The sequence below is a fragment of the Emydura macquarii genome, unplaced genomic scaffold (assembly GCF_026122565.2).
Source record: "Emydura macquarii macquarii isolate MOO-44397 ecotype Brisbane River unplaced genomic scaffold, CSIRO-AGI_Emac_v2 contig_480, whole genome shotgun sequence".
In the NCBI taxonomy this organism is placed as follows: Eukaryota; Metazoa; Chordata; order Testudines; family Chelidae; genus Emydura; species Emydura macquarii.
This window is the reverse complement of record NW_027130617.1, coordinates 14540786-14559235: the sequence shown is the minus strand read 5'-3', so window position 1 is coordinate 14559235 and position 18450 is coordinate 14540786. Positions and strand designations below refer to the sequence as shown.

The window sequence follows — 18450 nt, the reverse complement described above, 5'->3', positions numbered from 1 at the left end:
CTTCCCCAACATGTTATATTCATCTATGTGTTTGATAAATCTGTTTTTATTATAGTTTCAATCAATTTGCTTACTGAAGTTAGGCTTACCAGCCTGTAATTACCAGGATAGACTCTGGAGCTTTTTTTAAAAATTGGTGTCATATTAACTATCCTCCAGTCTTCTGGTTCTGAAGCTGATTTAAATGACAGGTTACATGTCACAGTTAGTAGTTCTTCAATTTCATATTTGAGTTCCTTCAGAACTCTTGTGTGAATACCATTTGATTCTGGTGACTTATTACTGTTTAATAAATCAATTTGTCCCAAAACCTCCTCGAACACCTCAATCTGGGACAGTTCCTCAGATTTGTCACTTAAAAACAATGGCTTAGGTGTGGGAATCTCCCTCACATTCTCTGCATGGAAAAAAGAATGCGAAGAATTCATTCAGCTTCTCTGCAATGGCCTGATCTCCCTTGAGTGCTCCTTTAGCACCTCAGTTGTCCAGTGGACCCTGCTGATTGTTTGGCACACTTCCTGCTTGTGATGTACTTAAACATTTTTTGTTGTTAGTGTTTGAGTCTTTGGCAAGTTGCTCTTCATATTCTTTTTTGGCCTGCCTAATTATACTTTTACGCTTGACTTGCCAGAGTTTAGGCTCTTTTCTATTTTCCTCAGTAGGATTTAACTTCCTATTTTCAAAGAATACCTTTTTGCCTCTAACTTTTTGTGTGTAGACATTGTGGCACTTTTCTAGTCCTTTTACTATGTTTTTTATTTTGGAGTTTACATTTCATTTGAGTCTCTATTATAGTGTTTTTAAAAAAAAAAAGTATCCATGAAGCTTATAAGCATTTCACTTTTTTGATTATACCTTTTAATTTCCATTTCACTAGCTCCCTCATGTTTGTGTAGTTCACCTTTCTGAAGTTAAATGCTACTGGGGTGGGCTTCTTTGGTGTTCCCAACCCTTGCCCACAAGGATGTTAAATTTAATTATATTATGATTGCTATTACGACGAAGTTGAGCTATATTCACTTCTTGGACTAGATTTAGGACTAAATCAAAAATCCCCTCTCTCTGGGTTGCAGGAAAAGCTGCTCCAAGAAGCAGTCATTTATGGTGTCAAGAAACTTTATCTATGGATCCTATCCTCAGGTGACATGTATCCACTCAATATGGGGATAGTTGAAATCTCACATTATTACATCATAGCCTCTCTAATCTATGGGAGCATTTCACTATCACCATCATGGTCAGGTGGTTGGTAGTATATTCTTACTGCTCTATTCCTATTATACATGCATGGACTTTCTATCCATAGAAAGCCCATGGTACAATTTGATTCATTTAAGGTTTTTACTGTATTTGACTCTGTGTTTTATTTCACATATAGTGCCACTCCCCCTCCTGCACAACCTACTCTGTGATTCCTATATATTTTGTCCTTGGTATTACCATGTCCCACCGATTATCATCATTCCCCCTAGTCTGTGTATTGCCTGTTATATCAATATCGTCACTTAAATACCACACACTCAAGTTCACCCATCTTAGTATATAAACTTTTAACATTTGTATACAGGCCCTTATAAAATGTCTCTCTTTTTAGCTGTCTGCAATTATGTGATGTAACTGAATGAGACTCTTTCATCTTACTGGTTCTCTTCAGTTCCTACTAGGGATGTAAAAATTAGATTAATTTGAAATCCGTTTACACTTTTTAAATATAGAATGTTTAAATGGTTACATGCTGGGGAGCGGGAGTCGAGCGTGCTGGGTAGAGAGCGTCACTCATGGGGAGCTGTGCTGGAGCGTCACTCACGGGGAGCTGTGCTGAGCCAAGCCCAGCTACGGCTCGCCCTCCCTGCTGGGCTCCCCCTCCCTGCCGCTTGCCGCACACCAAGCCCAGCTGCTGCTTGCCCCCGCCGCTCACCAGGAGCCAAGCCCAGCTGCAGCTTGCCCCCACCGGGAACTGGGAACTGATCCCAGCTGTGGCTCGCCCTCCTCCTCCAGCCGGGAGCCATTGATGATTGCCGTTTAAATGTTTAAACAGTTAACCTTTTACATCCTTTTACATTCCTAGTTCCTACCTATACTTTATCAATTTCCATCCTCTTCTCTATACTAAGATATAGAGAATCCCTGTTAATAGATCCTCCCCTAAGGGAACCAAGCTACCATCCTAAAATGATAAGCATGAACAACTAGCATCATAAGTTTCTAAATGTTGGTTGGGGAAGCGGGGGAGACCAAAACGATCCCATTTTTGCCTATGCCAATAGTTGCGTTCAAATTTAAATAAAATAGAGAGATTAATTATTTTGAGTCAATAACATCTGTAACTCAAACAGTTACAACTGATTTATTTTAATGTACAAATGTCAAATTTTATAATGACAGAACATTTTTTTTTCAATCTTTTCTTTTTCCCTACATGAATTTCATGTTCAGAAATGTCACGAGGATAGTTTGTTGAAGCTATGTATTGACAGATTCCACACAAAAATGCCCTTCTAAAATGACATTTATGAAATACACTTTCTAAAATAAAGCTAGTAAAAGCAATTAAATAGCATATAATAGACAGAAAGCTTGATTGCTGTGCTTATGAAGAAATACAACAAAATAAAATACAATACTTTCTGGCCTAATACTTCTGAACTCATTGCCTGTAGCTGGGAGGTGCTGCTTCCCTTGGAGATTGACGGCGAAGGAGAGCCAAATCGCCTCTGGGGGGTGGAGCCCGAGAGTACAACCCCACCTGACCGGAGGCAGAAAGGTGGGGCAGGAAGTATAAAAGGGAGGCCTTCCCACTCAGTAAGGGGAAGGCAGCTGAGGGAGAAGGACGTCTCTCCCTTCGTGCTGGTGCCTGGCCCAGACCATTACCCAGAGGAAAGGCTGCCAGAGCTGCCAACTGCTTGGGGTCCTGAGGACCTGGAGAAGCTACATGAGCCCGGTGAGCCAGAGGAGACCCCTGGATCTTGTGACCTGGCAGAACTACTTGAGCTGCCATCCCCCTGTGAGCCAGAGGAGACCCCAGAACCCTGTGACCTAGAGGAGCTGCCCTCCGCTGACAGCGCCGAAGAGTTTCTGGACCTGCCATCGAGCCATGAGGCCGAGGGGTTCTGGAACTTCCCTCTGGCAGAGTATCCCAAGGAAACGGGGAGCGACTCGAGGGACCAGGTACTCTAGGGAAAGCAGGGAAGGAAGAAGCCCAGGGGAACCAGACATGTGTCTGGCTGCGTTATGGCTTGAAGCCAAGTCAGCGCATTTTGGCTGGAGCCCTGCTGACCCAGTGATGGAACAACTTGTCACTGCCAGGGCACTGGGCTGGGATGCAGTGGAGTTGGCTGGGCCTGCCTCCCCCTCCCTACTCCGACCTAGGGGTGATCACCTGCTATGGGCCAGAGCCTGTTTCCCATTGCCTGCCCCGCCCTGCCTAAGGGCCAGGGCTTTGGGACTGCTTTCTCTCCTTTCTGGGGGCTAGAGAGAGACTTTCCCCATTTCCTTGGCCCGGCCTGCCTAAGGGCCAGGGCCTGGGGTTCGCCCTACTAAGGGCTGGAGACTGTCCCCTTTTTGTTAGGACTTCCCACAGTATGCAGGTGCTGGGAGGTGTGGCCTCCCTTGGAGATTGATGGCATAGGAGGGCTGCCGGCCCCACCCACAACAGGGGACCTTTACATTGCCCAACTCTGTCTATATAAGGTGAATATTTTACTCCATTAAGAGACAGGGAACATGCTTACTGGTTTAGATGTATATTTCAGTTTCGTGCACTATGTATTATAATCAGTTTCTTGCCTGAGGTACTTCCTATACACAGGAAAAGAAAAAGAAAATTTGTTTTTCACTGTAGTTCCACCCGTTTTTTGCATTAATATTGAACATATTTGTCCCAATTTTCATTCAGATATTCTATACTTGCCAAACTAAAAAAAAATAGCTTGAATTTTTTAAAAATTTTATTTAATTCCCTAAAGCACTCAGATTTCTGGAGGCCACTAGAGGGCTGTTTGAGCAATCTAGAGAATTTTAATTAGGTTTATCATACAAATCAGGGGATAAAAATAGATACCCTCATGTTAAACCTTTTGTGATAGTGCAGAAACACAAGAAAAGCTAAGACACAGAAAAACTCAGCAGTTTCCAAGTTCACAGTTCACACAAGCTTCAGTTTTGGTTCACTGTATGTTTTATTTGAGTTAAATCAACAACAGGTAAGAATGAAAAAGGGTGGAAGAAAATATTATCTCCATTCTAAAGACGGGGAAATGAAGGAGAGAGCTTTTTAGTCACACAGGAAGTCCACAGTAGAACCAGGAATTGAACCTGAGTCCCAGAGCAGTGACATGACCTCCAAATCCCTCCTTCCCCTCAAACTTGGTCCAGACTTGCATTAAACTCAGCACAAATTGACCAAAAGGTTTGCAAACATTTGTGTACGTGGCCTGAGTTTGTAATGAAACTTCAGAGGATTGGGACAAGACTGAATTGGTTTAATCTCTAGTTGTAATCAATGAAACAGGTGGAAGCTGGTTAGGATCAAGATGTGTATGGATTCTGGAAGCTCCTGGGATTCACACACTACAGCCTCCTATGCCAGTACGCTGGGTCTGTACGCTTGGTGAAGCAACAGCATACAATGCTGACGTTTGCCTGTGCTCTTCTCACTAATAGCCTTTTGCTTTGGATTCATTTGTTGCAGTAATCCCCAGTATTAGAGATTTAAGTTGTTTGTAGTCAATTATAATACCCTCTGCATTACAGAAAATCACCATGATTTTGTTCGCAGATGGCTGAGCAAACAACATGTTGGGTTTTCATGACTCCTTGTGCCTTCACAACACTGTCTGCTGTTTAATTCCAGCATGTCTGTCATTAAGCTATTTTTTATTTGTAGGTATCAGACCCAACGTAACGTTTTCTGAGCTGGAATCATAGCAAGTCAGAAGCTGATGGTTGCTATCCAGCCTGGTCATTATCATGTCCTTTATCAAGAGCCAGGGAATTACTGAGAAGAGACTTTTTCATGCTCTGATTTTCAAGTAGGATTGGTTCTACTCAACCATAACTGATGTCCAATTCTGTGACAGTTTAGTCATGGGTGTTCATTTAATATCTAGCAAAAAAACATTCAGCTCTGCTACTACCAGTTTCTTTAAGTGGTGCTCTCCACAAAGTAGAAGTCCTGGACTCAACTTCAAGTGACTCTCATTTGTGCTCAAATATAGCCACTGACTTCTTGGCAGTGAAATATCAGAGTCAGCATAAACAATACTTAGACACTCACTTAGTGAAATTAAATCATTTGTTACGATGGGCCAAGTCTGCATATTGCTATGAGTATCCAGAGATTCAGGGTCAAATATCTTCTTCTATCCTCCATTACCACAGTGTCTTATCTCCTGTGCAAAATAACTCTGTTCTGGACTCTTAGCTACACATCGTTTAAATGTCTCCTTTCCACAAAACTTTACTTCTTTAAAACACCTATTGATAATACCCTAGTAAGGATTATTTCCTATATTTATAAAGGTTGCCTGTCCTCACCTCTGATATATGCATGTAAAATAAACCCCCCACACACACACTTAACAAGACCATGTCAATTATGGCTCTACCTCACGCTAGCCTATCAAGATTAATGATTTCCAGCATCACTCCCCTGCCCATAGTGGATTTGGGTTCTGTCAGACAATGAATTCTACTAAAATGCATGGTCTGACAGAACCCAAGGGGCTCCCACTAAAAATTTCCCACCTTTAGCTCCCTCTCATTTAAACCAGAAGACCGTTAGCTTTAGTTTACCACACTGTGGTATTACATAAGGAGGATAGGAAGAACATAAACCATTTAGAATGTTATAGATCAAAATCAACACCTGGTACTGCAGTCCAAAACAAACTGGAAGCTAATGCAGATCATGAGGTACAGATGTCACATCTACCTCCAAGAAGCACCACTAAACAATTTGCAAGCCACCACATTATGTGCTAGCTGAAGTTTCCAAGTGGTCTTTACATGTAGCCTCATGTAAAGCACTGAGCAGCAGGCCAGCCCTAAGGTGACCAAGACATGGATAATTACTAGGGAGATCCATTTCCAAATGAAAATGTTGCAAACTCCTTGCTAAGTGGGGATTGGAAAAAGTACTATTGGCCACTGTTGCTACTTGGACATCCAGAAGCCATTGGGGATCCAACAATCTCCTGATTACAAACATAAGGAATAGTCAGCAGGTGTACTTCCCCATTCAAAGGAGCCAAAAAATGACTGCCATTTCTTCCAGTTGCTTCACATGGCTTAAATACATTATCTCAGTCTTATCTGGGCTAAACCTCTAACTCATGCCAACCTCAATCTTGGACAGACATTGGGAAGTTGTTCAACCGCACTATCTGGGTCTGATAAAGTGAAAACATCACACTAGGTATCTGTTTAATGAAGGTACTGAACACCACACTGTCTCATTCTCTCTTAACAGCCTCATATATACATTGAAGAGGAAGGGTTGTAGTATAAAAATTTTGCAGTCCTCCATAAGGGAATCCTTAAGGCAGATGAGCTGTCACATAACTATCCTGTGGGATGTCCCTAAAAGAGGATAGAAACCACTCATGAGGACCGCTGTCCATTCCTGCTAGGGTATACAGTACATCAATATTATTTCATGGTCAATGGTGTCCAAGATTGCTGATCGATCTAAGAGAATCAGCAAGGACACTTGGTCTTTGTCCATCACTAGAAGGATTTTTGTTAATACTTGTAGAGGTATAAAGACTGAACAACAATTCACTCTTGTAATAGTAGTCACTGTATTCAGTGCATACTGACCTCTGTCATCTTACTTTTGCAGCTCTGACTAAGGTCAGGTTATGGGGCCAGGAAATAGTCTCTTGTCAGCACCCTTGTATAATATAAATGAATTTATATTTACACACATAATAGAAAATTTACATTCATCCCAAAGTGTTTTTACCAACTATTTACACAGGAATAGCTTTACCCACTACTGCAATGCAGCCAATTCTGGGTGCAACACAGCAGCACCTTAACCGCACACAGTAATGCTACCTTACAGAGTCTTATTCTTCATGCCCAGCCTATTACCACATAGTGTTGATTGTTATACGTGCTTTGTATTTCTGAAATGTCAAAACAAGAGCTGGGCCAAAATCTGAATTTCGAGAGAGTTGATTTGGAATCTGAAATCTGAACCCAGCCTAGCATGAGAGCAGAGGTAGCAGGGATAGAACTCAGATCATTCTGTTTCAAAAGCACATCCCCATGCCACTTAATAGCTGATTCTTTAAAAGGCTTTCATTCTTTTACTTGTTAATTGACAGCAGAGATACTGAGACTGCAACAAAGGCGAGCTAGAGGCAAATCCCAGTGTAGAAAAAAACAAGGCTTAGTTTTCTAAAATCCATCTTCATATATTTATTCTCCTTAGATTCATAATAAAGAAAGTCACAACTTCTTTCCAAAAAGATAAATTTGCTGTCTTTCTTTCTCTTTTCCTTTCCCTTTCCGGTTTAACCTGACAGAAACAAAAATATGTGTCATTCCAAATGACTTTTTTAATCTCCTGAACTCACAGTGATACTCTCTAATGACAATACTAGACACTTTGCTGATTTGTAGTAACTCTTCCACAGACCCTTTTGCTAGGCACTAAATTTAGTGAAGCCAACGGAGTTACACCAGGGATGTATCTGGCCTGTTCTGAGGATTTTCTACACAACATTCAGCTCAAAATATATGATTTTAACATATAACAGAACGGGTCTCCCTTTGCACATGGCAGCAAAATAGCAGTAGTCCCACAACAAAGAAATGGCACAAGCTCCTGTGAACTATGAAAACAGATGCTTTTGACTAGTTCTTTCCTAAACTCTCTGGGTTGAGTTAATCATTTTTTCCCCTCGACATGATTTTCCATGTGATCGACACGTCATAAGGGCTGCTGCATGTTGCTTTGTTGCGTATTTCTTTTTCCAGATGCACAAGATGTTTGTCCAGTAAGGGCTTTCAGAGCTGAGACACACACAGAACTCTTTTTGTCTTCCTTTCCCCAATATTTCTTATGAACACTTAGGATTAATGTAGATAAACTGTTCTTGTATGCTAAAAGCTCCTGTAGATTTGTCTTTTATTTATAAATATTTAATTTCCATTTACAAATTTTGTGCGCTACAGACACAATTAGATGAATTAAAAATTTATCTGAGGCACCAGGACTAGAACTTTGTTATTTTATCTCCAAAAGTACAGGCCTCTGTTACTGAAGCTAAATGAGATCTTCTACAGCTAGCAGCAACAGTAGTAGGTCTTATCCACTGCACTAAATATCTCCTGTAGTCAGTAGCAGCAGTGAATCCTTGACCTCCCTGTGGGTTTGCCACTAAAGGATAACCACACCCACCCTGCACACAACCCCTACGCCCCTAATGTCCAGGATTCATATAGTTTCTCATTATTATTGTTGAACACTGACAGTGCACACAGCATTGCACAGATCTTAAATGACATCACAGACCATCTCCATAGGAGCTTATATTCTAAATTAGACAAAGACAGTACATACGATATACTAAGTACACTGGTTGAAGGACATACCTGTGTGAAACTGGTTTTTGTTTGTTTTATTAATAATAATTATGAAAATGGCCAATGGAATGTTGGCCTATTGTCTTACAGAGTTTTGCAGCAGAAATATGTTTTCGGGAGGATGGAAAGGGTTATTTGGAAGTGGAAAAATATGTTTATAATTATGGATACTGCTTTGTGTTCCTGTAAACTGCCAAAAATTTACAATCCAAAGTGGAACTGGTGAAAAGGAGCAACTGGTGAACCTCAAAAGACACTTATCTGAATATCTGAGACTCCTACGATGGCAAAGTTGGGCTGGAAATCTCATGGGAGTTGACTCTCTCATGAGATTCCTATTACTTCCTTGCTTCCAGTCAGGCTTGGAATTGAAGAGCAACAAGAATGTATTTCTTTTTTCTGGCAAATGCATCATTAAAATAAAATATTTTATAAATAAAGTCATCCTAATGAATATTCTTCTCAAGGGATTCTAATGGGTGAGTGTCTGAAAAAAAAAAAGAGTGAAAAAGTGCATCAAACTACATTTAAAAAAAAGTTTCTAAACATTTTCAGGCCTCAAAAATATACAGGATTTGGAATGAAAGCTTGTGTTAATTCATGTTTACTCCAAACTCTTTTGACCATTCCTAAAGAACACTTTGTGTTATTAAACTCCATATGTCTAGTTTCCCCACCTCATTAATCATCGCACCCAAATCACAATGGCCTTTTTTTGTGGAGTTAAATATTTCAAAGTCCAAATATTAACACATCACTGTATTGAACAGAATGAACTAAAGCTACGTTATATATGCCGATGTTCCCCAAAGATTAAAGAGTAACCACAAAGCTATTGTGTCATTCCCACTACATTTGAAGGTTAAGTGGAAAATGTTTTTATCATCTTTCGTAAGAACTGCTCCCCCATAATTTTGCTATCAGCATTATATAAACGTAATTCATATAACAACAACTCAGGATCAGCTGTAAATTAAAATGTTTTCCCATAGAACTATGATGAATACACATTCAAATAAAATAAAAAAGGTAGAGCAATATAGTTCTTGGAATTTAACACCCTATGGTCAGAAAGTCACATATGCTAAATTGCTTATTTATATCCTTATTAAAGTTCTGAACTGTGGGAAGCAGAATTGAAGCAGTGTGACTCGCTTTACAAATAAAGAATGTATTGTTGTTATACCATACATGTTGCATTTTTGAATACTTAATGTTAGCAATGTATGAGCTGCGGGTGAGTATAACAGTCTCTGCATGCAATCAGAAAAAAATAAGATCCTCATGAGAAAAGCATTTTTGTTGATATTCTTTTTCTGGTAAAGACGTCATTAAAAATGAGTATTTTACAAATGAATGAGTCATGCAAATGAATATTCTTCATAAAAGATTCTAAAATATATTCCATTTCTTAATATCTAATTATGTACTGCTTGACTAAGTGTTTCTTAGCATGCAGGAAGTACAGAATGAGGATTTTCTGTACATTGAACACTTCATATCAAGATTGCTGGTTATTCTGAATTTACAACTGAAACATAAGATTGTTGAGATTTACTGCAGATAAGTTCTAGCATAAAGCTTTACTCACCTTAGTAACCCTTACACAAGTGCCATGGGCTACTTCTGTGGCTTATAGTTTGCTACAACTGCAGTAACTGCAATATCAATGTGCTACCACTTTACATGTGTGGCAGTTAAGAAAGTGATGTGATGATGGCTCAGCAATATATACATTTCTCGATATATTTATGTCTGTTGATATATGTTCTTTTAGAAATAATTGCGTAATCATTCCTAATGAGACAGAGGTTGACAAGGGACAATAGGAGGCATAATTGGTTAGAGACAACTCACTGCGTTTAAATATACATTAAAGGATCTCCGAATGAGAACTGGAAGATTTAGAAAATTAAGTCAGCATCCCAAATTTAAGGAGTTTAGTCTTAGTGCAAAGGTACAAGAGCACTATTATAACCACCCTAGGCATCTGAATAGCTCCAGACCTGTGGTAACTAAAATTCCTTACATTGCTGCTTTCCCACCATGGTCTGGAATGTTAATAGGTGCTGTAGAAATGTATTCTCCTTTCACAGTCTTATATGCCAAAGTTAGCGAATGAGCTTGGCATGCGTTTGTAGGACAGTATTACTTTGATAATGGCTTATTTCTGAAATAAATATATTCCCTTTGTGCATATCCTTTTTAGCTGTAGTACAAAAAAGCAGCTTCTGGTTTGTGTTTTTCTTTTAGGAGAAGCAGCTGTGAAGTCATAATTATGTTCACTTCCCACAGGCAATAGGCAAGCCTTGCTTTTTTGTGCATTCAGAACTCCTGGAAGGGTGAACTGTTCCACCTAGGATTTTACAATTTCCAGTTCCTAAAACATACATCGCTATAAAAAGTTGTTGGGCTTTTGGTTTTATATTTATTTAAATTATATTGAGTACAGTTGATAACTCAGATCTGAATATCTTAAATAATTAAAGTGAGTGTAAGTTGAAAGACACAGTCTTGTATGTACTAGTTTAACTATTTTGCATAAATACATATTTAAAACATAGCAGATGTTACTGATGACTATGATCCCCCCTCAGATACTGGGGGTACTATGACCCAGGTGGTGCCTCCCCCATGTGGCCTCGGGGAAAAACTGTAGAGAGGAACCATCCGGAGAACTCCAGCCCAGTAGGTTATAGCAGCTACAGAAGCTGCCAAAGAAAGGACTCCTACACCGGGAAAGGGATGGGGGTAAAATGGGGCCCAGCTGGGGCCAACCCTCCCCTTCTGCCCCCCAGCACCAGACCTGTGCAGGGAGATTCATCCTCTCACTTTAGGGGCATGAGGACCAGGTGGCATCCCCTTCCCTCACCATGAGGCCTTGGAGAAAAAACTGCTGGGAGGAACAAACCAGAGATTCCAGCCGGCAGGAGCAGCTGCAGACTTAGCCAAAGCAGGGCTCTCTGGACATCCAGAGAACATTCTACAGTTCTGACTCGACCGTCTCTGCCCTTTGCTCCCTTCTCCTTCTTTGATCACACTCCCTTCTCCTTCCTCAGTCTCTTACTTAGCTTCACTCCACACTTGCCTCTCACGCTTTTCTCCCTGACCTGTTCTCCTCACGCCTTCCCTTCAATATCCCTGCTTCCTTCACTTTTCTTTCCAATTAGCCCATCCCTGCCTAATTAAACCCACCCCAAATATGGCATTTGTTTGCCATCACAGTGTTCACTCTCCTTGAGTGTTACATTCAGAACTCCACACTGTGCCAATCTTGTCTAGTTATGTTGTAAGTTCTTCAGGGTAGGGAATGTCTGCTACTCTATTTAAAGAGGCACTGTGTTAATAAATGTGATTAATAATATTGCTCTCCTTTGACCTGAGCATTTAGCCAAAATTCTCAGTTCTAGCCCTTGGAAAATAATAGAATTGACTCCTACATATCACTTATGTTGGGGTTCCCAATCACTGATTCCATACAAATATCATCCAGATGGCTCTCCTCTAGACTATCACCAATCTTACCCTCCAGGTTTTGCATCTGGTACCATGCCTTCCCCTCAGTCAGGGTTACCAGGGGATTTTGAGAAACAAAGGGCTTCCCCGGGCCTTCAGCCAGCAGGTGAACTTCATCCATAATGGTTTCTGATATTCTAAATTTAGAAAATCAAACAACATGATGCAATAGTTCACAGTAGAAGTCCATGTTTTTGCAAAGAGAAGTTTATCAGTCGTCTTGTTTATAAATAAGGCAACTTCTTTCAGCCCATATGTGGCAGTTAGCCAAAAACATTATTAATGAACACTCTTTAGCTTCATGGAGTCTTTCAGAAAGGTCAAAACAGGGCTACATTATTTATGTTTTATGGGAAGATGTATTTAATGTTTGTAATCCATTTGGATAGTAACATTGATTTTAATGAGTTGATAGATATATGTCTCTTTTAATGTGTATTACAATAATGATTGCCTAGAGCCTATGAAAAATTTAACAATATTTACTTGTTGGTTAGTCTTATTCTTCAGAACAACTCCTACTTAAGCAAAGTTTTCAAAAGGGCACTAAACTCTCCAGAAAATGAAACCATTTTCTTTTCAGTGTTAACTGCTCATGATGAGTGAGAGAAGGTGGCTCCTTGCTCATTCACTGGGAATGATGTATGTAACTGTGGTTAAGAGTATCCTCTGCTGTCTGCGTCCTAGGGCAACTCTAGGAAGAGAATGCCTTCGGTAACCTCTTGTAGTCTAAGGAGCAGCATATTGCAACAAAACCTTTAAGAAGAGGTCTAATACAAATGGGGGTGTCTATGCTATGGGGGTGATGTGATACAAGTATGGGATTGATTATGCTAATACCTATGTTAAGTTTCTGAGCCTATCCATTGTGAACCATATGTTTTCCAGAAGCATAAGATGCATCAATCTAAGGTTGTCACCTTTCTAATTGCTGGTAACTGGACCCCCGAGGTCCCGCCCCCTTCACGTATGCCTCTCCCCCCATCACTCACTGGATCATCTCCACCTTCCTCCCCCCCACAGCTGGACTCCCTCTGCTGGGGCTGGGACAGGAGCTGCTGCAGCCTAACGAGCCTGACTGCAGGAAGGAGGCAACCCCAACTGAGCAGGGCCTGGTGCGGGTTAATGGCCTGGCACCTCCCCGCACCCGGTGGTGACCAGACACTTCCAAGTCCCCTTTTCGATGAGACTTTCTGGTTGAAAAACAGGCACCTGGCAACCCTAAATGGCACCCAGACGTAGAAGCCAAAAACTGGACTGTTCAGGTAAAATGCGGATGGGTGGCAACCTTACCTCAATCTGAGCCGGCAATTCATGCAGTTAATAAGACTATTGTTCTGTTGTGATGGCTGCCACCTTGGGTGACACAGCAAGATGGTCTCTTGAACCAGAGACTTCCAGAGCTAAAACAGCAGCCTCTACAGCTTGATCTAAAAAGCCAGCCTCTGCAGCTGGGGATTGTAAAATAGTCAGATCTTCTGTACATCAGGCACCGAGGGGGACACAAACACACACTGACCCTGGCCAGTGGGCTACACGGTCTCTGCAACCAACCTGCCCCGAGTACTTACTAAACATCACAGTAGATATAGGGAAAAGAGGAACAACTGCAGTCTGAATCAACATCATCCTTACAAGGGAAGCCAAGAACCTGCTATTTAGACCAGAGGAATGCTGATGTGATGTCAACAAATAAGACTTTGAGACAGATATTTGGACTACACTAACAAGAAAAATAATAAGAATGAGGATCTTTTTAAAACCATCATTAAAATAAGAAATTAATTCAAATTGATTTGAAATTCCTCACTGTTTAGACACATTCTACAAACCACCCTATCATGGAACAAATAGTACAGTGTAAAACAAAATAGAAGTTACAAACTGAAAAAAAATAGCATAATGGATAACTACGAAAGCTGCATTTTTTGTTTGAATGTTTTTTTATAGAGAAAAAGAAACATAAATCCTACAAAATGAATGATGCAGGGATGTACGATAAGACAAAAAACAATATCAAAACTGAAACCTAGATAGAGAACTTGGTTAGAGGATGTATAATCTCTGCTGCCATAATGCTAAAAACTAATGGTGATAAGCAATATTTACTAGAAAAGAAACACACTGAAACATGCCGTGAATACACGTCAAGCAGGATACAAATGAATCAGAATTCTAAAAGGAGAACCAAAGCTCTGCAAGACAGTCCACATTGTTTCTGCGCTACAAGTGACCCTTTCCAATTCTGCTAGTAGACTTAATAACTCTAGCTGCGAGGATAATATATTTTGCATAAAGAAGAATTTTTTGAATCATTGTAATAATCTCTTCATGACCATCAACACACACTGAATCCACTTTTTGACATCTCTACAGATTTATCTAAGGGAAACAGGATTTATTTAAAAACCAAAATGGTACCATCCATACGTAGGAAAAATACAATAGTATACTAATACCATACCATAGCAGGTTAGAGAATGTTAAGGATGCTTGGTTAAATATTCAAAAGGAAATGTCAAAGTTATCCTGTTGTAAAATTAATCTTGGCTATGCATCCAAAATTTACTTTCTGGAAACATTCATGCAAACATAACTTCCCTAAAAGCGAATCAAATGTAGCTAAATCAAAATGTGATTCAGAATTGCTCAATGAATACTTCTGTTTGTTTTCACTCAGCTCTCATTAGGACAGTCTTGACACAAATGTTTACTATTTCTCAAATAATATAATACCATACCATTATTTCTATAACATATGTAGTGTCTTGTAATATTTTTTCACTGCCACATACTTACACTAAATTTCATCATCACAAGCTCATTGTCATTAAATATCTTTCTGGACTAAAAGCCAAATTCTAAGAGTTGCTGTGCATTTGTTGTACATCTGGAGCTCCGAGGTGCTTAGCACTTCTCAGGATTTAGTCCTACCAACTTTATATGAGATAAGTTTTCTTCTCTCTAAGTTTTGCATTTTATCTCAGCTCATATGTATTATCCATTTAATCGGATTTTTCTTTTACAGACACCTCTGAATAGTAATATATTATTGCAGTCCATCAAAAGCTGTTTCTTGAGAAGATTCATGCACAGAGTCGTATTGTATGTATGAGCCAAATCCACCTCATCTCTCTCAGGCAAGCTGTTAATAGTACTCAGCAGGATTTATTTGGCCCTGTATTTTCTGAATAACTCTTATGTAGAAGTGTAGCTGTTTTCAATTGACCCATTCCTAAAATTAATGAAGTTAAACATATTACTTTCTCTGAATAATGTAATTTTTTCAAAATATTGTTAAACTGTTTCTTTAACAAGTAAGAATGTATGTGCAACATTTAAGCAGTCACATTGCTAAGTCATCAACATATTCCTAGTTAGACTAATACAAGTGAACTGAAAATAGAATTTTTTCATGTACGCACATGTGTTTCCGGGGCAAAATATTTAATTGTTCTAAAACACTACTAACTGCATATTTACAAGATATAGTTTAATGATAGCACACTGATAGCACTGTAGTCATAGAAAGAATTAATGTTGTAATCAGTGGTCAAAGTAAACTGAAATAGTAAAAGGTGCTCTTTCTACACCAGACCACAGGGAGGGGAGATATGCTCCCCAAACCTCTTCCGTTTAGCTCCCTGGTTGTAGTGTGATTCAAAATCTTATGTGTGCCATAATGTTTTATGTCGTTGTTTACTCTACACTATTGTTATTTTATCTTTAGTACGCTGCCCAAATACAGTAGAACCTCAGAGTTATGAACACCAGCATTATGAACAGACTGGTCAACCACACCCCTCATCTGGAACTGAAAGTACGCAATCAGGCAGCAGCAAAGGCAAAAGCAAGTATAGCAAGCAAGTCCTGTGTTAAACATAAACTACTAAAAAACAAAGGGAAAGTTTACAAAAAGATTTGACAAGGTAAGAAAACTGTTTCTGTGCTGGTTTCATATGATACCTTACAGGATACCTTTTAGATACAGGTTGCAACAACAGAGAGTTGGAGTAGACTGAGCTGGTCAGGCCAGCTGAGACTCACCACTCCATACCAGGGAGCCCCTTGTCATCTGGCATTGGGATGCTTTTCATGTCACAGTGATGTAATGTCTATTTTAGCTATAAGGTATTTGGTTTTCTGGCATGCACAGAGCTGTAGACATTACTACAAGATGTTTAGTACAAGCATTTATATCCAAGGTGCAGAAAGAATGAATTATTTCAGAACTAGAATGCATCACGTACTTAAAGACAGACTCGTAATAAGACTGCATGTGAACATGCAAGGTTGTATGTGTAACTTTAAGGTTAGCATTCCCTGACACATATACAAATGCAAAGTAGGAGACAGTCCCAGCCCTAAAGAACTTATATTCTATATAGACAAGATACACAAATGGTGGGAGGGGAAACAGATGCACAGAGAGGTGAAGTGATTTACCTAAGGTTACACAGCAGGAATGAACCTGCACAAGGAACAGAGTCCAAGTGCAAATCTGCAGTGGGTTTGAATTGTCAGTGGAAGAGTCAATGGACCTATGACAGTTTACATCGGCTGAGGATCTGCTCCCAGTCTAACTCCTTGCGTTAGGCTCTATCCAGTAGACCACACTGCCTCTTTTAACTTACCTGCACATGCATCCCCATCAACACACTCTGGGCATAGCTGGTGGTTCTGCTAAAAGGGGCAAGATGCAGTGCGCATCTTACAAGGTTGGTTGGACCTTTGGTTCAGCTTTGGTGCGTTTTGTATAACATTCTACACAACAAGAATTGAAGCTTTGCTCTGTTTGTCACGGGTTTATGTAGCTGGGGATTTAGAGATAGAAAACAGCACAGAAATTAGAATGTGGCAAAATTACATTATTCTGCTTCACAAATAATTATGTGAACATTATAGCTGAAGTGGTATAAGAGTACACAAGCTTTAGGGGTTCTATAAATTACAACATTCTTGCAGAAATGAGCCTCACACAAAAAATTCACAAGAATTCTTTATATAGAAAAATCTTTTTATACAGGCAAACAGAATTTAAAATACCTTCATACTGCAGAGAGAAAAAGATATAGGGCAAAATTCAGACTTAATGGGGTTTCAGTGGTTTGCATCCACATTAATCTAGTACTGTGCAAGCTTATCTGCAAATTACATTTCCCTGTACCAACCTCGCCCCCTGCATCCTGAAGAAGGCCACATGTAGATCCCCTCACTTGTTCCCCTCCCTCCCCCACACCACATTCCACCCTAGTCAGTCTTCTGAGGAAGCAGGTTTAAATTATGCATGCCCTTGACTCAGAAGGAAGCCCTCTGCTGAAGGGTGCTGAGCAGATGCTCTGAATCAAAAAGTGTCCCAGCCAACATCCACACACTTTTTTTGAATGGCACTAACCCTTTGCACTGGAATGAGGCGTTGGTAAATCTGGGTAATAATCTGTAATCTAACAGTACCTTTGTAATGGTTATTCTAATATGGACTGTCCAAACAGCGGGAAAACTACTGAGAGGAACAATTTCACATTGACATCCCCATGCAGAATCAAATCCATAAATAGCAACTTCTATGATAAATGTTTATCAGTTTACTTTCTGTACAAAATCCCTTCCTCCCTATTCTCAAAACAAAATACAGTGGGCCATGCCTTCAGCATGGCCAAAGAATGGTTGGAACAACTGTGGACTCAGAATTCCTTGTGTTCCCTTTTATCCTGGGATAAAGTGTCATTCCTTTAACAGAGGCTGGGACGCCTTGAAAGCTGCTCTAACCTATGCCAGCTGGGGGATGGCTGGAGAATGGCCTTAGCCTAAATTAGTTTTTAATTTACTACAGGTCTATACTATGAGCTAGGGGTGTGATTCCTCTGCTGATGCACACATATTCACACTAGCTCTCATCACGCTGGTGCAAATATAAATAGAAGTGTAGCCACAATACCACTGGTAGTGGCAGCAGAGACACAGCTGAGCCATGCCAAGTACAAAACCATCTGAAACTGGTGGGTACGTACTATGCATGGCTTAGATATGTCTCTGTTGCTACTACCCATGCTACTGCAACTACACTGCTATTTATACTTATACTACCTCGATGAGAGCTAGCTCAAATATGTGGGAATATATCAGGGGAATCACACCCTTATCGTGTAGTGTAGACATAGCTTGCGTGATACAATATACACACAATAGACCATAGTGAAAATGGAGTGATACATTTGACTTACACTTTTTCTTTCACAGCTTTGTTTAGGCCCCAAAACAACACTTGAGGGATACCATCCTTTTTTACTACAAAGTGTCTTTTCACATAGCTGTCTCAAGAAATTTATACAAAACCAT

At 40.0% G+C, this 18450-nt stretch overlaps 1 long non-coding RNA gene across 2 annotated transcripts in view; it reads right to left on the bottom strand.

Annotated features, from left to right (window-relative positions):
• The window catches only part of LOC137146922 (uncharacterized), a 440062-nt gene that overhangs the window by 211953 nt on the left and 209659 nt on the right, over positions 1-18450 (bottom strand). Inside the window, exon 3 of one of the 2 annotated variants that reach the window (XR_010918086.1) lies at positions 7410-7525. The exons of the other annotated variant lie outside the window; for it this stretch is intronic. This is a non-coding gene — a long non-coding RNA (uncharacterized lncRNA). Of the gene's footprint in view, positions 1-7409; positions 7526-18450 lie in introns of those variants that run through there. 2 annotated transcript variants of the gene reach the window in all.